This window comes from Macrobrachium nipponense, chromosome 19 (assembly GCF_015104395.2).
Source record: "Macrobrachium nipponense isolate FS-2020 chromosome 19, ASM1510439v2, whole genome shotgun sequence".
In the NCBI taxonomy this organism is placed as follows: domain Eukaryota; kingdom Metazoa; phylum Arthropoda; class Malacostraca; order Decapoda; family Palaemonidae; genus Macrobrachium; species Macrobrachium nipponense.
Window position 1 is genome coordinate 44,217,038 of NC_061088.1, and position 25,647 is coordinate 44,242,684.

The 25,647-nt window shown below is 36.2% G+C and overlaps 1 protein-coding gene across 6 annotated transcripts in view; it reads left to right on the forward strand.

Moving 5' to 3' along the window:
• Window positions 1-25,647, forward strand: part of LOC135216728 (uncharacterized) — a 481,792-nt gene that overhangs the window by 17,624 nt on the left and 438,521 nt on the right. Inside the window, exon 1 of one of the 6 annotated variants that reach the window (XM_064252217.1) lies at window positions 13,024-13,082. The exons of the other annotated variants lie outside the window; for them this stretch is intronic. The gene's annotated coding sequence lies outside the window, so the exon portion shown is untranslated. Of the gene's footprint in view, window positions 1-13,023; window positions 13,083-25,647 lie in introns of those variants that run through there. 6 annotated transcript variants of the gene reach the window in all.

The following is a 25,647-nucleotide window of genomic DNA, read 5'->3' on the forward strand; positions in this document are numbered from 1 at the left end:
AAAATTAATGCAGCTGAGGCAGCAATCACTTTTAATAAAACATATTATTATTATATATTTTATTATTATTATTAATTATGATTATTATTATTATTGATTTATTTATTTATTTATTATATTATTATTATAATTGTTTAACAGACCAACATGCTGACTTTCAGCTCTCTTAGGGGTGGCCCGAAGGATGAAAAGCTAAAAAAAAAATAATAAAATAAAATACCATGCTCTGGAATCCAATACTTCATTCAGTGTGATGATGAATGAATGAAAAATAAACTAAAAACTGCACAAAGGTACAAACTTCTACACTGAGACACTTGCATTTACTCACGTGTCCATATATGCATAAAAATGAAATTGGAATAAGTTAACATTTAAAAAAAGTTGCTTTTTTTAAAATTCATTAAATGACCCATGGATTTTTGTATTTCATCATTTACTTTTATTTGTGATAGTACCTGTATACACCAGGCCTACGTGGGTACTTTTGATCCGCTAAGCGGATAGCATTGTGTTAGGAGGACGGTTCACAGAGTCCTCTCTCTCTCTCTCTCTCTCTCTCTCTCTCTCTCTCTCTCTCTCTCGATCCAACTAGGAAGATATTTTCTGATCTCTATATTCATGTTTCTCAAATTGATTGGAGGGTATGTCGTGGAAACACAGAGGTAGCAAAAATACCTTTATTCTCAGAGTCTTACATCTTGAGATAGTTTGCAGAGAAGACTTGAATGTCTATACGAGACGATAGAAGAAGAGGAAGTGATTGTTACAGATTGGTATACAAATCCATAGGCGTGCAAACTTAACAAAAGAGACATGTGTACGAGCGAACATTACTTATCAAGGCTAAGACACGTCATCTCATGAGAACCGAAGTAGGTTTCCCATGGAATTAGGTTGTTGTTGTGTGTTTCTATTTATGCCTAGCTAAGGGTCACACGCATCCTGGGCTGTGGTTTTTGGCACACTTTCCTGTCTAACCCATGACCTGATTATGTTGTGTGTACTTCTTTTAAGGAATGTTCTCACATTACTTTTATCATGTAATTAATCATTACATATTTATATTTTATCAGCTAAACATCTCTTCATAAACATGAATGACTGAAAATGCAGAAGAATCTGCCAATATTTCTTCCACCGATTTATTTCCAAAAGTTGACAGTCGCTGCTGGTCTATTTGGACACAACACATATCTGACTGTTATTGTCACCTTACACTCTGAGCACTTGAGAGCTGTCTCAGACGGGTATATCCTATTCGGAGACAAGTCAGAATTACTTGTGTATGTTTATCTCTCTGATATGATATGAACTCCGTTTTCTAACATCAGGTTTATTTGTTTTAATTTAATGTTTTCAAGTTCTCCATTCCATACATTCTGTCAGTAATTTACAATGGTTGTTTTTACATATCCTATATTATAGTCACTAATAGGAATGTTTACATTTGCTTGTATCATGTAGACTGCTTCTTTAACTGCTTAATCAGCCTCTTCATTGTCTTTTATCCCTACATTGGATCCAAAATATTTCAATATTTTATGGAGTGAAAACTTAATCCGTTGTACAATATTGTTTTTTGGATTGTAACTTTGAATGGCTTTTATAGCGCTTCTGGACTCTCTATAAGTCACAAAATTATTACATGAGTGTCCTTTGATTATTTTTATGGCTGATGTTATTGCATATAACTCAGCTGTAAATACCAAAGCATTATTAAGAAGAGAGAACTGATATGTTTTGTCTTGATACACTGCAGCATATCCCACTCCGTGCTTTGATAAGATCCATTTGTATATATAGCGTAAAGTGGACTTTTGGCCTCATATACTCTATTGTATGTTGTCTATGGTGTTCTGGTGTATATGAGTAACTTTTTGATAAATATTTCAGGCGTGTATGAATTCTCATTTTATTCATTGTCCAAAGAGAAGGTGATTTTAGTACAGGCACTTCTATATTTATGTTCAATGACTCAAACAATCTTCTAGCTCTAATTGGGAAAGGTGGTGGATGGTTATTTATAAATAAATCTCGTAATTCAAATTATTTTTTGTTTGGTGAATCACTTGACTGAATTCTTAGAGCACTTTTCATTGTTAATAACTCTCTATTAAGAGAGAGAGGTAGTTCACCACATTCAACTTGTAAAGATGATTTTGGAGATGATCTAGAGGCTCCTGAGTATATTTGTAAGGCATTCATTGTGTACAGGGTCTAACATTTTCAGCGCTGCATCTGAAGATGAGCCATATACTTCACATCCATAATCAATGATAGCCAGCACTGTTGCCTTATATAAAGCTGTAAAGGTATGTTTATCAGCTCCCCAATTAGTGTTCGATCATTTCTCAATCAGAGTAAATGCTTCTTTACATTTTGGCTTCTTGTATGTCATGTGAGCTGTCCAATCTAGGTGACTATCAAATACTACTCCTAAAGATTTTGCAGTTTGGCCAATTGGTATAGTATGATTTCTGATTTTTAAGTCTATTTCTTCACCTTGCTCCCACTTTTTATAATTATAAAACACGACTGCTTGCATCTTATGTATGGATAAATTAAAGCCTGCAGATGAGGTCCATTTTTATTACAGTTTTGTTAATAGTTCGCTCTGCATGTTTTATGCAAGATGCTGAATAATTTATGGTAAAGTCACCCATATAAAGGCTACTTTTTATTCCATTAGGTAGATTATTACAGATATCATTAATTGCTAGTGGAAATATCCTTGAGAATACATTGTTAATTCCCACCTGAAAAGTGCGATCTGTTAGAAAGTTTTGGAAAAACATAGGTAAATGTCCAAGGATGCTGTTTTTATTTAAAGTTCTTAATATTACATAACTCCATGTAGTATCTTATGCCTTTTCAGTGTCAAAAGAGACAGCTGCAGTAATCTGATTTCGTTGAGATCCTCTGCGTATGTGGTCTTCTAAGTTGGTTTGAAAATCTAATGTAGATCTGTTACATTGTGATCCAAATTGAGTGGGAGTCAGAATTTTATTTTCCTGAAAGTGCATTGTTAGTCAAGTATTCGCCATTTTTTCTGGTAATTTGCAAAGCAACTTGTTAGGGAAATTGGTCTTTAATTATTTACATTACTTGGATCCTTTCTAGTTTTAGCGATAGGAATTATTATAGTTTTATGCCATTCATCAGAAAATAAATTTTGAAGCCATAAATGATTATAAAAGTCTAATAAGTATGACTTTGCCAAGGGTGGTAAATGGCAGATCACCTCAAAACAAAGTATTGTCGCCTCCAGGAGCAGATTTATTACTTTTCGATAAAGCATATTCCATCTCTTCCATATTAAATTTTCTATTATAATCATATATATATATATATATATATATATAATATATATATATAATAATATATATAAAATTATATGATATATATATATATATAATAATATATATATATATATATATATATATATATATATAATATATATATATATGTATATATATATATTTATATATATCTTAATGATATATATATTATAATCAACCAAGAGAGCAGGCAGGGTATTCAACAACTGACCATATCCATGTAATTAACCAGCTAAAGGAGAAATCAACAGAGTATGACAAACCACTATGTATGTCATGCATAGCCTATAAGAAAGCTTTTGATTCTATCAAAACTTCAGCAGTAATGAAAAGCCCTTCAAAAGCAGGGAATAGATGAACCTTATATTAGAACACTTGAAGATATCTACAAGGTAGCACAGCAATCCTAAAACTACATAAAGACAGCGAGAAATTTCCAATTGAGAAAAGAGCTAGACAGGGAGACCCCATTTCTCCTAAATTATTCACATGGTGCCTAGAAGAATTTTTAAGAATGGGAAAATGTAGGAATTAATATTAATGGGGAATACCTTAACAACTTAAGATTTGCAGATGACAGTTCTAATCAGGGGAGGAATTACAAAAGATAATAGAAGATCTGAATAGAGAAAGCAGAAATGTAGGACTGAAAATGAATATGAGTAAAACTAAGATAATCTCCAATGAAAATGCAGAGACAACAAATAAGGGATATGGACGAACGTCTAGAGATTGTTAATAAATATATGTACTCAGGACAGACAGTAAGTGTTTCCTCAGGACATGAGACCGAAATTAAAAGAAGGATAAGCAAGGGATGGAGAGCGTTTGGTAAACTAAATGAGATTATGAAAAGTAAGATGCCACTCTCTCTAAAAAGTAAAGTATTTAATCAGATGTACTAACTTATGCATCAGAAACTTGGATCCTTACTAAAACCTTAGAACATACGCTAATTACAACTCAAAGAGCTGAAAAAAGAATCATGATGGGAATAACGCTAAGAGACAGAAAAAGAGCAACATGGATACGAGAGCAAACTAAAGTAGAGATTATTCTAAGAACAAGTAAGAAAAAGAAATGGGCATGGGCAGGACATAGAATGAGAATGTCAGATAATAGATGGACAAAAAGAATAACAGAATGGGTCCCTAGAAATTGCAAACGAAGCAGGGGAAAGAGGAAAAGACATTGGATTGACGAGCTAAGAAAATTTGTAGGTATAGAATAGCATAGAAAGACCACAAACAGACGAGAGTGGAAGGACATGTCTGAGGCCTTTGCCCTGCAGTGGCCTGACAATGGCTGATGATGATGATGAATAATGATATATATATATATATATATATATATATATATATATATATATATATATATATATATATATATTATATATATATATATATATATACACTTCTATTATTTCAAAATTTAATATTATTAATTCTATATTATTTTTCTTTCTGCAGAGTGTTCATTCAAATTTTTATCACTATTTACACTTGCTAAATTGTTTTGATTACATTACTTATTTCTTTTGTGGCATGTCTAAGTGATTTAACATGGGTACCATTTATTTTTCCCATATTTTTTTTTTGCGTATACATATTTCCTCCATGAAATTATTCTTGCTGAGGAAAATGTTCCACGTGTTTTTGAAAAATGTGCTGATTTCGTTATCGTTTATACAGCACATGTTAGAATCTATGAATTCTTCTATTTTATTCCGTACTCTATTAGAGTTTGCACAATTACAGTCCCATATCGGCTTGTGAGCATTAAAATCTACCATCAATGTTGATTCCTTGACATTGTTTAGTAAATCTTCAAGTTTATCAATGTCATAATTTTCATCAGGTTGATTGTATAAATGATAAATTACATATTCATAATTTTTTTTACTTGATATTTGTAAGTTAGGAAAGTATGCAGGTACTTTGTCATAACATCCTTTGTTATGTACACTCAAGCAAATTAGAATTGGCAGTTTCATTATTTTTCGTTCACCTGCCCGACACACGATTTGTGCCTTATTAATCTATTTTTCTTTTCAAAGATAGAAGAAATCTTATGAAATTAAGTTATAAACAGTCACTGATATCTTTAGAACATCATGTTATATTATTGCATAAAACTGTTTTCCATATAGCAAAATTGACGTGAACGAAACAAAGTGATAAAAACGACAAATCACAACCAATGATATACATTACTAAGTATATATGAGATACCTATTACCAGTAGTATCACATATGCATAGTCCTTATATTATCATTTCACTATTAAGTTGAAGATAGTTGAACGATTCCATTTGTTAAATTTTCCAGAAAACATTGGAAACTCACAAAATGCTATATAAAATATATGAAAAAAATTATAACCTTAATAGTGTCAACCATGCATCCTCACTCTTGTTTTTGTTTTTGTGATGTGCGCGGGAATCGAATGTCAATGTGTCATTTATCAGTCGAAAAAACATCCGCTGCTCAGCTAGAGACAATTATTGCACTGCATTCGGTGCAAGTTCCTTTAGAAAGATATCAAGAAAGCTTAATATATCAAAGAGAATCATGCATATATGAACCTAATTGTTTAGAAAATGGCAAAGTTTAGAAAATGGGCCTAGGAAAAGAACTCGAAGCACCACAAGAGAGCAAGACAATGCGGTAGTAGTGTAAATGTTGCTGAGCAACATTTATTTGTGAACATTGAATTCTAGCACCTCGTCATGATATTATTGAACCAGGAATTATGAATAGGTCTACGTCTATGACTGGTGTCTGATGAATACTTTAGATGGAGAGGGGAAAGATTTTTAAAATACACTTGAAATCTTTGATAAGTGTCTAATGAATAAGTCTAATGAATAGGAAAGCTCTACCTGATGCGAGATTCAGTTGGGCTTACTTTTCTTTTTCTGTTTTATATCGGTGTCCAGTGAATACCACTGATAGGGAGGGAAACAAATTCAGTGATGCACGCATGTTTTTTTTCTTCAAAACCTAAATAATACATTTTATTGGAGGATACTTTATTCACATAGGCGTAATCCCTCAATCTTCCTACTATACGGCACCACCCCACATCTCAGGCTACTCCAACTTCTCCCAACCAACTCCATCACGTGAAAGGAGCAATAATTATAACAGTTATTTTAAAATTCACCTCACCGACAACCGAAGGCTTGAAATGCTAATGTTTATAGAATATTTTCTGCTCAAAATTACCTTTTCTTTCATTCCCCAAAATTATTCCATACACTTGTGTTACACCCTCTATGATCAATAAAAATGAGACATGAAATTGGAAGACGATTAGATAATTTAAATAGAAAGTTCAGTAAAAAAAAATAAAACCTTACCAATACTGGAAGGAGCTTTACAAAAGGTGACTAAATTATTACATGAAATTGATATATTAAAACCTCAATATAACAAAATATCTGCAAAATTTAAAAAGGACGTATTTCAAGAAAGAATAATTTCAGGGAGGAAATATGTATATGATCTCTTGTATCATATGCCATACAAAAAATATGGGAAAAATTCAGGAAAATAAATGGTACCCATGTTAAATCACTTAGACATGCCACAAAAGAAATAAGTAATGTAATCATGAAAATTTAGCAAATGTAAATAGTGATAAAAATTTGTATAAACACCTCTGCAGAAAGAAAAATAATATAGAACAAATAATATTAAATTTTGAAATAATAGAAGTATATATAAATTATATACTATATATATTATATATATATATCTATATATATCTATAATCTATTATATTATCTTATATATCATTATTCATCATCATCATCAGCCATTGTCAGGCCACTGCAGGGCAAAGGCCTAAGACATGTCCTTCAACTCTAGTCTGTTTGTGGTCTTTATATGCTATTCTATACCTGCAAATTTTCTTAGCTCGTCAATCCAATGTCTTCTCCTCCTTCCCCTGCTTCGTTTGCAATCTCTAGGACCCATTCTGTTATTCTTTTTGTCCATCTATTATCTGACATTCTCATTCTATGTCCTGCCCATGCCACAACAAAGCATCCTTAGTGGGACATTGTTTACTTTAGCAATTAATGATATCAGTAATAATCTACCTAATGGAATAAAAAGTAGCCTTTATATGGATGACTTTACCATAAATTATTCAGCATCTTGCATAAAACATGCAGAGCGAACTATTAATAAAACTGTAATAAAAATGGACCTCATCTGTAGTCTTTAATTTATCCATACATAAGATGCAAGCAGTCGTGTTTTATAATAATAAAAAGTGGAAGCAAGGTGAAGAAATAGATTTAAAAATGAGAAATCATACTATACCAATTGGCCAAACTGCAAAATCTTTAGGAGTAGTATTTGATAGTCACCTAGATTGGACAGCTCACATGACATACAAGAAGCCAAAATGTAAAGAAGCATTTACTCTGATTAAGAAATGATCGATCACTAATTGGGGAGCTGATAGACATGCCTTTATTGCTTTATATGAGGCAACAGAGCTGTCTATCATTGATTATGGATGTGAAGTATATGGCTCATCTTCAGATGCAGCGCTGAAAATGTTAGACCCTGTACACAATGAATGCCTTACAAATCTACTCAGGAGCCTTTAGATCACCTCCAAAATCTTTACAAGTTGAATGTGGTGAACTACCTCTCTCTCTTAATAGAGAGTTATTAACAAGGAAAAGTGCTCTAAGAATTCAGTCAAGTGATTCACCAACCAAAAAATAATTTGAATTACGAGATTTATTTATAAATAACCATCCACCACCTTTCCCAATTAGAGCTAGAAGATTGTTTGAGTCATTGAACATAAATATAGTAGTGCCTCTACTAAAATCACCTCCTCTTTGGACAATGAATAAAATGAGAACACCTGAAATATTTATCAAAAAGTTACTCATATACACCAGGACACCATAGACAACATACAATACAGCATATAGGTCAAAAAGGGACCACATTACATAATATATACAGATGGATCTAAATCAGAGCACGGAGTGGGATATGCAACAGTGTCCCAAGACAAAACATATCAGTTCTCTCTTCCTAATAATGCCTCAGCATTTAAAGCTTAGTCATGTGCAATAACATCAGCCATGAAAATAATCAAAGAACACTCATTTAAAAACTTTGGGATTTATAACGACTCCAGAAGCGCTATAGAAGCCATTCAAAGTATAATCAAACAAACAATATTGTACAACCAAATAAGTTTTCGCTCCTTAATTTATATAACAGTGGAAAAAATATTGAAATATGTAGGGTCCCATGTAGGGATAAAAGCAAATGTAAACATTCCTATTAGTGACTGTATAATATAGCATATGTAAAAACAACCATTGTAAATTAATGGCAAAATGTATGGAATGAAGAACCTGAAAATAATAAATTAAAACAAATAAAACCTGATGTTAGAAAATGGAGTTTATCATATCAGAGAGATAGACATGCACAAGTAATTATGACTTGTCTCCAAACAGGACATACTCATCTGACATATGGACACTTGATGAGCAGCCCAAGTGCCCAGAGTGCACAAATTTTTTGCGTCTAGTCTTGCAATCATCCTGACAATACTGAATACTGGAGGAGCTTGAGTTCGACATAGTTAATCTAAAAAAGTTAAATAGACCTTAGCTAAAGTTAACAAGCTTGAAGGCTAAACAAATACAAGAGTACATCATCAAATCCTGGGGAAATTGACCAAAATACTGATGGAATAAAACAAAATAAGCTGCTGCCCACATCCGATGTTACACCAGAGGCCGGCAGGGACGAATTGAGTTGTTCTGCTTTGTTGTTCCTATTGTTCCCCGACAGTGGAAGGGTTAGTCACCTACACAAAACAATAGAAGTGCTCAAGCGAGTTTTTGTATTTAGGCTTCAGAGTAAGCAGAAACTATATTGCTATGTAATTACTTAGTAAGTTACTTATATGAGACAAGTGATTCCAAGATCAGTAACAATGAAATGCTTGTTGAAATTAGAAGATCGACCAGTTGCTGAAATCTAATGATGTAGTATATTAGAAAAACAAATCAGCTTCAGGATAATGGAAATTAAAAAGTTATTTGAAGAACTTTCAAGGAAATGACATTTCAAAGCTTCAGTGACTCCTAAGTGGAAAAATCCCCAACAAGAATATTGGTATGGCACAATCAAAAGAACGGTTTATCAGGATCTTAAACAGAAACACGAAACAATTATGAAACTGCTGATCCAAAGATGTGATAGATAGAAAACTACTTGCACCTTACGGTACAGGTTAAATTTTGCTCTGTCATCTGTTGCACTAAACAAAATAGAAATCATCAAAGGATTATACAATCTTGGAAAGTGTCGTGACATTACCCGTGAAATTATTCAAAGGAATTGTTTATGGAAATATGAAAGAGTTTGATTCTCAAGATGCTCCTAAATTAACACTTAATCACATACTCCGATGGTAGGGAGGGAAAGGGAAGAGAGGGGAGGGATGGTGGAAGTGGAGGGTGTATGGAAGAGGGAGGGGAGGACACAGTTTAATTAACACTTGATTGTGTGCTCTGGAAGGGGGAGGGGGAAGGGAGGGGAAGGTCACAAAAGTGCAAAATTCTCGGAAGACCTATAATTACCTATTATTCATTTGAATGGAGATTAAAAGACATCTCATTTCGCAATGGGAGAAGGTAACAGGTTAATTGAAGAATTAGAGCTTCTTAGGAACTTGTCGTATGCTATACTCTCAAAACAGAAAAGTACTAGGTTCTTCCAATACTGTAAGCCACCAAACTTTGCTTTGCTGCTATTTCCAGAAGCTTCCAGCATGTTGTTCTGAGAATTTGTGGCCTTCAACCCCGTAATTTATCCAGGTGGTATCTGGACAAGGCCGCTCTGATCACAGCACTTTGATGAGGTGGGGGCTCAGGGATCTGCTGCAGGGAAATTATGCTCTTTTACATCTACTCTCTCTGCAGTGGATTCAACTGAGCATGGGGACCTTTAAGTCCTTTACTCCTCCTCATCCTATAAAGGAAGGATAAGGAAAAATGAATGTGTTGGCAGAAGAACTGAACTGTCTCAAACAGGTCCTCCCCACAGAGTGGACCACTGACCCCCTGATCAGCACTGACCTTTAGAAACTTTGGGCCAGACCAAATTTGGAGCTGTTCACCACCTTGAGGAATCATTGCCTTCCTCTCTTCTGTTCACTGACACTGAACCCTCTGGTGTGGGCGACATACACCATGCTTCAGAATTTATCAGAATTAGACTTCTATGCATTCCTGCCATTCAGTATGATCAGGGAAGTGCTTAACAAATTCCAGGCACGTCACAATGTGACAATGACCCTGATAGCTCCGTTCTGGTCTCTGAAAGAGTGGTTCTTGGACCTTTATGGTTATTAGTGGACTTACCAAGGCTCCTTCTGCAAAGACCATATCTACTCAGACAGCCTCACGTCTGGAGGTTTTGCCAAGGATTATCCACTCTTGCTTTGACAGGCTTCAGACTCGTCAGACCAAAGGGATTTTCAAGATCAGCTGCAGAGGCTATCGCGGAGTCTTCTTACAAAGTGTATCAGACCAAGTGGCCAGTCTTCCACAGATGTGTAGCAGACATAACATCTTGTCTTCTAAGAATTCTGTGACTCAGATTGCAGATTTTTTCTCTATCTGAGGACCTCTAAGGGCTGTTGTCTTCCACCATTAGAGGGTATAGAGCTATACTGAGTTAAGTTTTTAAACAAAGAGGTCTAGATCTATCGTCTCACCATCAAGCCTTTTGACACTTCCAAACAGACATAGGTCGACTGTCTCTTGGAATCTTGACGTGGTTCTCAAGTGGTTAATGGGCTCTCTTTCAAGCCCCTTCATTATGCATCTCTCAGGAACCTGACTTGAAAGACTCTAATCCTTGTCACCTTGGCTACTGCCAAGCGTGTCAGTGAACTTCAGGCCATTGGCAAGAGGATAGGATCCAGATTATTACATGGACAGGACCAAGAAGATTAGAGGATCATCCAGAAATCTCTAGTGATCTGTCAATAATCCTTCCCGACTGTTTTCTAAGAATGTATTGCTGTCCTTCTTAAAGGGAAACTTATGGTTAATAGCCATTAAATTTCGTCAAACAGAACTTTTAACAAGCTGAAAAATGAGCTATTGCTCAAATCTGTACATAATCCCATTGTTTTCAATTTAATTTCAAAGAAGCGCCAAGGTGCTTCAATGGAGAGCGCCATTTCTCCTGGATTCGACCATGTTGCCATCTGGCAGATTAGCACTGATGACGTGGTGCCGCGGTCGCCTCAATAACAAGAGCAGCGAAGCACGAGTATTGAAGAGTATTCGTCGTCGGTATTGTCCTCGTGTTTTAGGTAAATTTTCATTCAAATAGCGTCAATTATGCCAACTTGTATTGCGTTTGGTTGTGCCAATACAAGTGTCCAAAAAGCATAACATTCCACAGGATTCCGTCTAATAAAGAAGAATCAAGTCACTGGCTGATGGCTCATTGAAGGGAGGATATCAAAATAAAATCTTTTAACCTACGACGCAAACCATTGTCTGTTCGGACCATTTCTTGCCAACAGATTTAAAATATGACATTAGGAGCAAGGTATTAAGTATGGTTATGAAATTTAATTTCCCTCTGAACAGACATCAGTACCAACGAAGATAGGGTGGCTATCTACCACTATCTATACTATGGTGCCTCCACTTGTATGTATTTGAATTGAAATTTATTCTTGTCAATTGCCATGTGCGTGGTGTGATGGGGTGAACGGCAGTTTTCTAAACGTGTGTGTGTGTGATGAGGGCCTTCACTTACTCCTTTTTAACTAGTTTAATTAATGGGGTTTTAGAATTTAGGGCTGTATATGCCTAACTAGGCATACTTCCGGCTACTTCTTTATTTACCATTTCAATCATATATGTTCCCTTGGAATAGTTCCGCCTGTCTGAGCCAACCGCTACATGACATCATGCATAACAGATGAGTCACACAAAATGGTGGTGCCCATGGTGCAATAGAAAATTGGTTGTAAAAATTAAGAAAACGCCCCTTTCAAAAACTTTTTTCACCAGGGGTACTTAAATAGAATAATACTACATATGGAGCAGCTAAAATGCAATCATAAGTTCCTCTTTAAGGGACCTAATTACTGAAGCACATTCTTGGATCCACGAGGACATCTTGCCTTCCTTGAAGGTGAAAGCCCATGACATCAAAGTGGTCGCTACCTTGTTCGCTTTCCGGCATAATATGTCACTTTCTTCTTTTTTGCAACCAACTTATGGGAAGTGTAAGCCAGTCTTTTCGTCAAACTATTTAAGAGAAATAGAAACAGTGTTTGAAAACTGCAGTACTCTAGACCTTTATGAGAGGCTGGCATGGTATTGGGGGAAGAAGCATAGGAAGCATTCTTTTTATTCTCTATTTCTTCACCTTGAAGTAGGGTGTTGAGTCATTGGGGAGCCTGAGAGTATTATGCACCTGGAGTGCCCACCAGTTTTTAGTGGATGGGTGGTAGTTTTTTTTATTTCAGTGTAGTTGACAGTATTATCTGGTTATTGTTTTTTGGTATTGCGGCCAGGGCAATGGCATCTGTTTTTAAGCTTTGCTGCAAAGCTCCCACTTAAAGAAGAGATGTTCGACAGCTATACTGCCACACTATTACAGGTTAAGATGAGCGCCAACCAGAGACAGTATCTATCTACAGTAGCTCTCTTACCAGGTAAGGAAACAATAAGCATCATATCAGTAATAGCAAATTTTCTATTTCACTTCATTGCCATGACAAAATGTTTTGGAGTAGAATATGTCCATGTATCCCACCTCATATCAGTGTGGGATTCAGTTATGTAATTATTTGGTGTAAGTTACTAATATGAATATGTTATTTTCATGATAAAATTAAGTTTCATTTATACTTACCAAGTAATTACAGATCGAAGCCCTCCCTCCTCCCCTCTCATGGACATTAGGGTACAAATGAATTGAGTTCTGCTTTGTCGTTCTTATTCTTCCCTGGTAATGGGCAGGGTTAGTCACCTACACAAAACAATAGAGGCGTTACCTTCGCTGTTTTAAAATTAGGCTGCTATGCATGTGAAAACTATAGCTTTGTAATTACTTGATAAGTATATATGAAACTTAATTTTATTGAAAATAACATTTCTTCTCGAAAATCATGAAGAAATCATGGGTTCTTTAGCTGGGCATCTTCAAAGTCTGTTATGAAATGCCAAGATGAGAAAGAGAACACAGAAAGACCAGAAGAAGCATGCAGAATTCCCTGATGAATATAATCACTTTGACAATGAAAAAAAAAGGGTTTAACTCCGCTTTTGGTTTGGCTTTATTGTTAAACTGCTTTCAGAGGGTTAATATGACTTTTCTCAGCAACATTTAACTCAGGGTGTGACATCTCTGCTTACACGAGTTGGGGTAGAAGAGACTTTTTAATCCTTGGTAGGCAAATCTTTGGAGGATACTCCAAAATCAAACCGGGTGGTAGAAGGGACCCTTAGCCTTCGTAACAACCCTTCTAAGAGAAGGTTACTCTGAATATAAACCTAGTTCTCTAACTTTGGACTGTGCTATAGCCGTTGTACTGTGACCTTCCATGGTCTTGGGTTTGATTTTTCTCTTTCTTTTATTAACTTCCTTTTTTTCTTTAAAAGGTGCATAGGACAGGCTGAGAGAAAAAAGTTGCTTGGTGGATTACCAGGAAAGTGCCTTTTCAAATACAAGTGCAATGTAATAAGCAACTTCATATAAATCCCAGCAAAATTCATAAATATTGTAAAAGTACTTTAGGCTGTTTTAATTCACAAAATATTTGAGCAAAGTTAACTATCCAAGTCACTTCAATTTTACTAAGTTCTCAGTCCTACCTACATCGTGGAATTATTTGTGCCCTAACCTGCAATGCGGATCAGTTTTGAGATCTTCACTTCTTCAAATTCGACTCCTTTCTTACGACGGCAAATCATGACTAAGAATATGGTTATCACTATTTGAGACATTAACAAAGTTAAGCAGAAAGTAATGTTTGCTTCTTTTCTTCTACTGGTTGTAAAAATAATCTTAAAATCTTGAAGGTTTTGTTTATTGCCTTGAATCAGTGTTCTGCAATTTTAAATTACCCCATGGACATGAAAACATCTTGTGAATTGATCTCACAACCATCATTATCTTTAGGATAACAGTCATTGTAGTATGTGATACCAACACATTTAATTCGAGAGATTTTCCTGTCAGAATTAAATATATAAATATAATCTTGCATGTTAGTGATCTTATTTTCTTGGATCTGAACTTCTTGAAATCGGCATGAGGCATGAATGGATATCCTGATTATGCATAAGAATGTAAACCATGATGTTTTAGGCTTGTGAATTATTTTTAATTGATTTGCATCACGAATAGTATGATTAAAATGTGTAATGCATTTGTGTAAGTTTTCTTTGACTTCTTCAATATGAATGTAAGTGTCTTCCAAATGAGCTGTGTATGTTTAGTATCTAATATTATAGTATGATTTGCAACACAAGTAGGAAAAGGGTGATAGAGTAATGTCCATAAATCTTGTATAGTATTAACTGGATTTCTAATTAGTAAGCCCCCGTTACTTAGAGCAACTTAAGAAAAAGAGTAAGTGTGCTAGGTCAGTTGGGAAAATGAAGTATTTGTTATATTTGAGTTTCAGGTTAACATAGAACTAATTTCTCGCAAGTTTTTCAATGGTAAAAGGTTTGCAGAGACTTTTCTTTGAGAAGCTGTAACCAAACTATTTACACAGTCCTGTAAGTCATCTCCAGCTTTCTTTACTTCTATTTTTAGGGTGATCATAGAAATTCATGGTCTGGAAACAATTTTGCTTCTTTTCGAAAATCACATAATATTTGTGTTAATATTTCTTCTTTGTTTTCAGCTCAGCTAGGAGTTGTGCATTTCTTATATTTGTTTTGATGTCTAACATTTCTGAGGAGGAAATTTTCCCTTGGAGAGATAGCCGTAGCATCTGGTTAGAAATTCCAAATATTGCTGACAAGGCTCCTGAAATAATAGCAGCTATAGGTAGTCCGCCCTTAGCTCTTATTTGCTCTAGAATGTACTGTTTTTCTATTTCTTGAGGTGCAGCTTTGACTATATTCCTTAAGAGGGATTCTGTTTCTTCATTATATAACTTTAGGTTATGTTCTGGGTTGTGTCTACGGTTTTCAGTTCTTGAACAAACTTCCTATTTGATTATTAAGATCTTTCATACCTTCATATTCAGTATTTATTCCAGCATATTCATCTATCAAGTTTACTTGTCGTTTATCCATGATCAGACTACCTGTATTGACTGTGATAATTACATCAGTCATAACTTGCATTTGTATAACTTTCAGATACATAGCGATTATTTTCAACTTTGTTTCCCTCATTTTGAAGAAATTTGCCTGAATTATATTACATTTCTTTACAATTTCTTTATTGCTAAGTATTCCCATTTTAGTAAGAAAAATAAGTAAATTCGAAATTAGAGCAGAAAATTTTGCTACAAGACCAACTAATTAGAGGATTACAACAGCAAAAAAAGGTTTTACCACTAAGTTGACCAATGAAGGTTAACCTTGCAATTAAAAAATTAGAGGCAGGGAACAATAGGAACAAATTGATTAATAATATAAAGTTTTTTACTATAATCTGCCTTTCCTTTCCTTGAGGTTATTATCTTTCTTTATTTACCTTGATTCTTCTAATGATTCAGCATATGTAGGAGGGTCTAAGTTATTCATTTTCTTTACTTTCACTTTAGTTTCTTTAACTTCTACAACTCTCGATGGTCCTGGGAATTTGTTGGATAATTTGTAATTTTTGCCACTTTTAACTTCTCTATGTATACTTTGTCCCAAATCTTATAGTCTGTTTGCTTTAATCCTTCTTAATACTTGTCTACCATGACCGTCTGGGTTTCTTCAAGGTTCTTGTGTAACTGTTTACTTATTACCGTGAAGTTACTCATTCTAATCTTCAGAATAGTTAGGCTGGATTATCAGATTTGGTGTTTTCTTGGTTGATGTTGATGTTGTATGGTTGTTGTGCGTGTGTCTGTCTGGTGATTGTTGACCTGAAGAGGTTTGTTGTACTTGATTTTGTGCTTTGATGGTTTCGTGAGTTGTCTGTTGGAGTTGGTGTTGGTGGTGGTGGTTTGCTGTGCTGAGTTGGAGTTATAGAATGATTTGTTATGTTGTTTTTGAGCTGTTTTTTTTTGTGTGTGTGTGGTGGTTGGGGTGTTGTTTTTTGAGTTGTTGCATGGTTTTGGTGCTTGTCTGTCCTTGATAGTGAAATCCAGCGGACGGCACAGTGTAGCCCTGAATATCTTGAATCTGGTGAGTACATAAATTTGAGAGTTTTGTTTGTGTATGAGAGAGGTATACCCCAATGTGCACAATACGAGGAATATGGTAGTAGGGATATAGGGGACTTTATTGAGGAATATGAGAAGCATTGTGTGGCTAAGTATGGGGATAACAAGAGAGTTTGGTAAAGAGAGTTAGGTAGCTTTTTGACGGGATTTTTGTAGAGTATGTATTGTGTATGGGGTAATGATGAGTGTAGGGAATGTGCCGTATGAGTGTGAAAGCCAGGATTGTGTGATAGGCGAAGAGGATAAAGAGTAGCATTAGATATAGGAGAGATAAGAACGAATGTTGGTGAGTTGTTGTCAATGTATGTGTGCAGGTTGGAAACGTTAGCCAGGAAAAAGTTTGGGAATGAAGGGATAAATGAGTGTAAAGAGTTAGTGCAGAAGTTATTGGTGACTGTATCAGAGAGGGTGTATGAGTTTATGAATTTAAAGCGTGAGGAGAAAATGCAATGGATGAATGAAAGGTTAACGTGTAACGACATTTTAGAAATAGTAGAGGATTTCGAGCTAGATAGGTGTATGAAAGAGAGTAGAAGTGTTAGTGTTAGGACTGAAGTAGCTGAGGGTATGCCAGAGTTTAAGAGCTATAGGAAGGCAGTTTTAGAAGGGCCGAAGCGAATGGCAGAGCGAGTGGTTGATAGGAGCATTAGGGCAAGTAACGTAAGTGTAGCTAACCCTAAGAGAGATCAGAGTGCAAGTGTTGGAAGAGTAGGGTCTGTTAGTCGTGAACGAGAACAGAAGTGTTATAGATGTGGAAAGCAAGGACAAGAAGAGTGAGTTTCGGTGGGCGTTGGGAGTGTGTTTCGGGTGTGGACAGACTGGTCATATGGTGAGTGAATGTAAGAGAGATAGGGATATTAGGTGTTACAGGTGTGGGGAGGTAGGGCGTATTGGCGAGTGGATGTCAGGGTACCCGTGTGACCAAGGTCTGTGGTAATTGCGGAAAGAATAGGCATTATGCTAGGATGTGTAAAGAACAGCATGCAAAGTGTGCTGAATGTGGAATGGAAGGTCATGTGACGAGTGTGTGTAGGCAAAAGAGGATGAGTTAAGCTGGGAATTTGGGAAACTAGGTGTTAAGGGGATTCAGTTGGGTGGGTCCTCTAGTATGTGGATGATTGAGTGGTTGAAAGTGAATAAGTATGAGCCGAGGGTCAGTGAACAAATGGGTCTGGGAGATCAGCCGTTAGTGTTGGTGGAGTATGAAAGAAAGCGGAAGAGTGTAGAGAAAGGGAATGAAAGGAAGAAGCATGAATGGCATGATAAGGGTGATAGTGTTGGGGTGCAAATAGTTGATAAAGCGTGTAATACAGGTGACTTTGAGAGAATGAATGATACTTTTAGTAAGTGAGACCTCAGCGGAAAAGAAACCGAGTAATAAGGAAGTAGTTGATAGGATGGATAAATCTTTGCAAGAGTTTGACAGAGGTATGGATGAACTGAGTGGTTTGGTAGCAGAAGTAGGGGAGATATTGGAACCAGAGCTAGATGTTGATGAAGTAGTGAATGAGATTTGGTAGGATGGTAGTGAGGGAGATAATGGGAATTTGAATTAAAGTGGTTTGGAAGTGAATGGCAATGTAACTGAGAGAGTGTATGAGGGTCCTTAAAAAAGATCCAGGGGACCTGCATTCAAGCAAACTTGGCGATTTAGTTTGGATGTTGCGAGTGTAAGGAGAAGTTGTCAAATGTAATGGGGGAGGTAATATGAAGGAGTAAGATGGTAGTTTAAATTTGTCAGCGTTAGAGGGTTGGAAGACAGAGAGAGAGAGAGAGAGAGAGAGAGAGAGAGAGAGAGAGAGAGAGAGAGAGAGAGAGAGAGAGAGAGAGAGAGCAAAATTGAGTGGAGGGATAAATGAGAGTGGTATGATGGTTGGCGGTCATAAGCGTATGGGTATTGTCTGTTGTGCCGATTGCCGAGTATATCAGTGGCGAGCGTCCATTAGGAGAGTCGTGAAGAGTCAGTAAGTTGGAAAAGATGGTCAGTCAGAAGCAGCCAGAGTTATTTGGTGTTTTCTTGGTTAATGTTGATGTTGTATGGTTGTTGTGCGTGTGTCTGTCTGGTGATTGTTGAGCTGAAGAGGTTTGTTGTACTTGATTTTGTATTTCGATGGTTTTGTGAGTTGTCTGTTGGAGACAGAGTTGGTGGTGGTGGTTGGTTTGTGCTGGGTTGGAGTTGTAGTATGATTTGTCTGTAGTATGATTTGTCATGTTGTTTTAGAGCTGTTGGTATTTGTTTGCGTGGTGATTGGGTTGGTTTTTTGAGTTGTTGTACAGCTTTGGTGCTTGTCTGTCCTTGATAGTGAAATTCAGCAGTGTTAGGTCTCGAAGACTAGCCTATGTCCAGCAGACAGCACAGTATCTTGAATCTGGTGAGTACATGAATGTGAGAGTTTTGTTTGTGTCCGTTAGCGACCCAATTTTCCTGTCGGTAAATAGTATCGTAAAGGGGAAAGTATGGCTGGGGGAATATTGATAGTCAGTATGACTAAAGTAACTGTGGGGAGATCTTGTGGCTTCGCTTGTGATCCTGCCAAAGAGTGCTGCTGAAGAAGTATAAAAAATAGTAACAATAGTAATATTCTGTCTCCGTCTCTTTTTTTCTGAAATGCTTCATGTCTCTGTTTTAGAACGGAGCATTTACAGTTCGTAGATGGAAGCCTACATGTAAAATTAGATCAATTTTGATTTATCTACTGTTCAGGTAAAGACATACGGGGAAATAGTTATACGTAGGTTGTAAAATATATGTGAGCGCTAACTACGGATGAAAGAGAGAGAGAGAAGAGTTGTCCTTCTTACTTAACCCTGGATAGGTTTCTCTATATTGGTGCCCCGTTAAAGGTGTGTGTGGGTCGAGTTCGACTCAAGCATCTAGAAAAATTTGCCAAAAATCGCTAACTTCATTTTTGCTGTACATTTAAGTTTCTAAAATCAATTTCAACATTCACAAACACTACTGAAAAGATAAATAATACCCAACTACAAATTAAATATTTATTACAAATATTAAAAAATAAGTATATACAAAGAATAATTTACGAAACTATTTACAAAAAATACAAAATAAGCTATATACACACAAAAATTGAGGGAATCCTTCCTAAAACTAATATTTACAATAAGTGACTGCCAGAAAAGGTGTCGGACCCATAGAGGTCAAAATGTGAAAAGAGAAAAAAAGGGCAAGTTTTTTGGCCAAAAAAACCCTCAAAATTTCACTAATTTTTTTTGGTACCTAAATGATATAGGAAGTGGCTAATTTTTTGTGTAGAATGAAGTCATATTATCCTAGAACGGAATTATGTAAAAATATTTGCACAAAGATGTTATTTGCTGTTATATCAGGGGCCAAATCTAAAGGTCATTTTTTGACCTCCTATTTTCACCATAAAAATTTCTTATAAAAATCATTGTTATAACATATGATATTTATGCATGAAAATCTACCAGAATATCACAAATTCTATAGAAAACAAGAATGTATAGAGATATGGCAACTTACCTTTCGGATATGCCAACAAAATGGCCGCAGTCGACACCTACTCCGACAGCCACATCTATCACCTGAAATAGAGGAATGGAATGTAATTTTCAATGCATTTTTTACTTATTTAATTATGCGTGGATTTGCATAAAACTATTATGGTGGTTTGCTGGATGTCTGAACATGATTTGCAGCCATAAAAAATCTGACACAAAAAACTTACTCCAATGTAAAGGTCATTTGTTGACCTCCTCGTTTCACCAGGAACATTTCTTATAAACATCGTTGTAATTAGTATAAAATATGATATTTATGCATGTAAATCTATTAGAATATCACAAATTCTATAGAAAACAAGAATATATAGCGATATGGCAACTTACCTTTCGGATATATACACAAAATGGCCCCCGACCACGACAAGTGCGGCGTCCAAATTTGAAATGGAAGAAGGGTATGTCAATTTCGAGGTGTTATTTAGTTATCTAATTATTCGTGGATTTGCATGAAACTTTTATAATTTCTTGCTGGATATTTGAACATTATTTTGCAGCTATAAAAAATATCTGACCAAAAAGAAATTTTTCGAAAAGGGAATAATTTCGAAAATTTGGAAATAATGTCGACAAAAATATAAACAAAGTATTGCAATATTTTAGGTAAAAAATGGATGATATATAGTTTGTAAAGATTAAAATTTTAGTATTTATGCAAACAAGTTATAAAAAAAAGTTTCATGATGTAACTTACCTACATAGAAGACATGCACTTCGGACACAAGACAGTTTGATGCTGTAGGCAGACAGTCCCGTTGCAACGCAAACATGCCGTGTTTATCTTGCAGTCTTTTCTAGATGGGCAGCTTTGGCAGCGAACACGCTTGGGCAGCTTGACGTGGCCAGGGGCAGGAGGAGGTCTATGTTCCAGCTCAGCCAGCCTGAACGTATCCGCCATCAGCACACGGAGGGGCTTCGACAAGTTAGTCAACGTGTAATACCGATGACTTACAAGGGAAGCACAAAATTCAATGGCGATCTCCTAATTATATTCAATTTCCCATTGCAAAGACAAAGTGGTCAGTGCCGTGTCTTACGAACACAATTTGATGTAGAACACATCTGACCGAATGTGTCTACACCCCCTTTCGTTCCATTATAGAACATCTGAATGTCCGTCATCCTTCTTTCGATCTCAGATGGATCATGATGCAGGGAACTCAACAGCATCACCTTCTTAGTCCTGCTGACTTGCTGGTACTGGAGAGTCAAATAGTGTTCGTAATTGAACACGACCACTGAGACCTTGACAGGAAGCACCTTCTCAGAAAGTTCCTTAGGAATATAAGGTTTCTGTTGAATGGTGCCACACAAATACATGCCATCGTCAGCGAGTGTCAAGGTCGCACAAGCTCCATCGTGAAAACTTCTCCCAACGACTGTCCTCTCAGCACCCTGACTGTCCTTCCCCAAGTAAGCAATCGCATTACACATGTGATGCGAATCGGCATCACACGCCAACACAAGCTTGATGCCGTACCTATAGGAAGAGAGAAAGTAAAATTATATGAAATAAAAAGTAAAATAAAATCAAGTTAATATGTATAATATATATATATATATATATATATATATATATATATATATATATATATACATATATATATATATATATATATATATATATATATATATATATATATATATATATATATATATGTGTATATATATATATTATATATCTATAATATATATATATATAAAGAGAGCGGGAGAGAGAGAGATAACCTATTTTATATTTTATACACAAAATATCATATTTCAATTCTTATTCCTATAAGAACATATTATATAATCAAAGAAACAATTATAAATAAATAAAAAAGAAATTGCATGAAAGAAAAAAAAAACATAATGTAAATCTGTGAACTTACTTGGCTGGCTTGCTTGGAATATATATCCTAAAGGGACAGCCACCCCTAAATGGGACAAGCTGTTCATCAACAGTGAGATGGGGCCCTGGGGATTAATTCTTCCGACAATTAGCCACCACATGATCGAAGACTTTTTGAACAGGGGCAAGGCGATCTGTCTGTCTCACTCGCTCTGCTCTGTTGGCTGAATCGTCGAAACGAAGAACTCTCATCAGCAGGGCAAAACGACGCTCACTCATTGTACACCTATACAAAGGGTTGCCCTCTGGAAGGTCTCACATGTCACTTATTGTGGTGTGATTGTCTGACCTCACTGCTGACATTATCAGGATCGCAATGAACGCTATCAGTTCCCTGAGGTCCATGTCCCTGAGGGTAACATTGCCCTTATGATGATAATTACTCCTTAAAAGGGCAAGTCGATCATTGGAATGCACACCAATCTCCGCTAGCATTTGATCAGACAAAAAGAGTGGGAAAATATCGCTCACTCTTAACACCCCGGCGGTGGTATCGGTGGGGCCCCCAGGTTCAATCCTCAGGGTAAATAAAGGGGGGAGGGAGGTATTGGGATCTCTCTGCCACCTGGTCCCAACAACCTCAGCTCCAATGCACTGTATAGGAGCTCTCCGGGCTGGCTGGAGGTCACCCCTCCTCCTCTTCCTGAACCTAATTTTGACTGGAAGAGCATGTCCTCACCCTGAGAGGTTGAGGGTCCAGGTGTAGTGTAGGGGTGGTAGCGGTTGTTGTTGTTGTTGTAGTTACAACAACGGGGACAGTCCCACTAACCACCGATGCCTCCCCCCCATCAGCGTCATCCTCATCCCCCGGGGAGAGGTCAAGAAGTACAGCCTCCTCTTCCTCCTCCTCATCTTCCTCCAACTCAGCTTGTCCCTGATCCAGGTCGTCTACATCTTCCTCCTCAACAAACATGGCTGCTGCCTCCTCCTCCTTGCCCTTAAACTGAACCTCCAGGTTGTCCTCAACATCACTTTCAAATTGAATGAGAAGTGTGTTGATAGCATCTTCACCCAGAGGTCTCTGTCTCTTCGAGGCCATAACTGAAAAAAAAGCAAAACATTAGAAATGAGCGCTCGAAGGAAACTCTGACATATGACCATATATGGGCATCTCAGCAAGCACGTGATAAACACCATCCTCCCACATATTCCAATAAAATACAAAACTTTACTAATTAGTTATATAAAATAAACAGTGGCCTACATGAATTTAGTTATTATAACTTTGTATTTTGCAAAAAAACACAAAATTTAGCACTAGAATTGGACCATATGGCAACTAGGGCATCTCAGCCAATGCCCCGGGCATGCACGCAATAAAACACACCATCCTCCCACATATTCCAATAATAAAACAAAACTATACTAATTAGTTATATAATAAACACTGTCCTACATCAATTTAGTTATTATAACGGTTTTTTTGCAAAAAAAAAAAGCACAAAATGTGGCACTAGAATGGAATTGGACCATATGGCAACTTAGGGCATGTCAGCCAATGCCCTGGGCATGCAAGCGATAAAACACACCATCCTCCCATATATTCCAATAATAAAACAAAACTTTACTAGCATGAACACTGTTCAATATGCAAGGTTTACCTTATAACTTTGCTTTTCGCAAAAAAACCAGAAAGTGGCACTCGAAGGAAAACGGACCATATGGCGATATATGGCGTCTCAGCCACTCTGAAGGTCACGCATAATGTAGGTACACCATCCATCCAGACTTCCAACGCAACAAAGACACATGACTATGCACACTGTTCATTGAGAAATTATGTAATAACTTTGATTTTCAATCACCTACCTCAGGTCTCGACCTGAGCGATTCTCAGAAAAGGGGAAACACTTGAGGCAGACCTAGGCCGCTCCACACATGATCGCGGCTTGTAGATGAGTGACCGCCTGCAGGTCGGTCACACCCAGATTTGACACAGGCGATAATTTAAGGGAAAAAAACAAGTTTTTTAAAATATGCGCGCGACCCGTCGCACCTATCGAGGGTTAAGAGAGTTAAATTATTCATGAATTATCACGGAAACAAAGAGAGAGAGAGAGAGAGACAGAGAGAATCATTATTTTGATTATTTAGTGTTATCTAATTTACACATAAAAGCTTGAAATCTTATAAATTACATAAAAAATTAAATGTAAACACTTTTGCAGGATTTCTCGGATTTGCAAACGTTCGCGTGTCTGTGAAAAACTTGTGTATGACAATTAGTCAGGTTTCAATGAAAAGTTTGAGCCTGTGAATTTGCGCAACTCACAAGTTCATGGAATTACTGTGCACATATATATATCTGCTGGTCACTTTTGCCAGACATGTATGCCTTATAATTAGGGTCTCCTAAATTTCCCCGCACGTTAATCTTAAGGATTATGGTAATTTCAAGTATTGTTATGGAAATAACATCCAATTATTTGTGCTTTTAGGAAAATTCAGTGCATCCACTATAAACATTTTATACACAATTTATTATATTATAAAATTGCATATACAATTTAAGGTCACATATCTTTATAGGACAGTTACAAGAACAATTTACAGTAGCATATTATAGAAAAGAAACAAGAAGAAATTAGTTGCCTTGTCTTAATTTTTTCATGGGTAATGTTTGTCTTTGTCTGAAGTTCTGACAGCTGACCTGATTATGTCTGGTAGTGGCATACCCCTGCACATATTGTGGGGTTGCCAAGTAGATGGCGTATGTTTTACTGGATGCCGCATGTTGACATTAAGAGCTATATCTTCAGTGATCAAATGCTGATGCTTTTGCAGCAGTCGAAGCGCCATTACGACGCTATCATGCCTTCTTAATAATTTACTGTAATAATTAGGCATGTTTTTCAATGCTTTATTATTAGCAACAATTTTAGTGCCTACCTAGTACAGTACAGTACCTAGCCTAGCCTCTCTTACGCCACTCTGTCTTCCATCGGTAATATTGGCACTTTGAAAGTATGGCAAATTTGTTGATACTTTATTCATTTGAAGATGAAAAAGTGTGACTAATACGGTATGTTATTTAACTTATGTATATTCTTATGCTGTTGCTCTCACAAAACATAACTTCCCTTTAGTACTTGTATGATATGTTGTAAAAGTGTCTGCAATATTTTCAGATTCAGTATTAATTTGCTTAGAGTTTGCTTAGGGTTAATTGTTCAAGGAATGTGTTCAGAATTCACAAAAAACACAATTTAAAGTAAAGAATAGTGTAGAATGTGAACAGAGAGAAATTTGCTTCGGGCCGCGTGGTTCTAATTTTTTAGAAACAATTGTATGATGCGCGTGACTGTCTTAAACTTGTTTGTCATGTCGAGAAATCAGGTGAAGATTGCATCATCTTTCGTAAGACCGTTCTAGAAGGATTCTGACCAAACGTTTGACGTACGTCTGATTTCTTTCAATTCATTTTTAGTAATTAGAGATTCT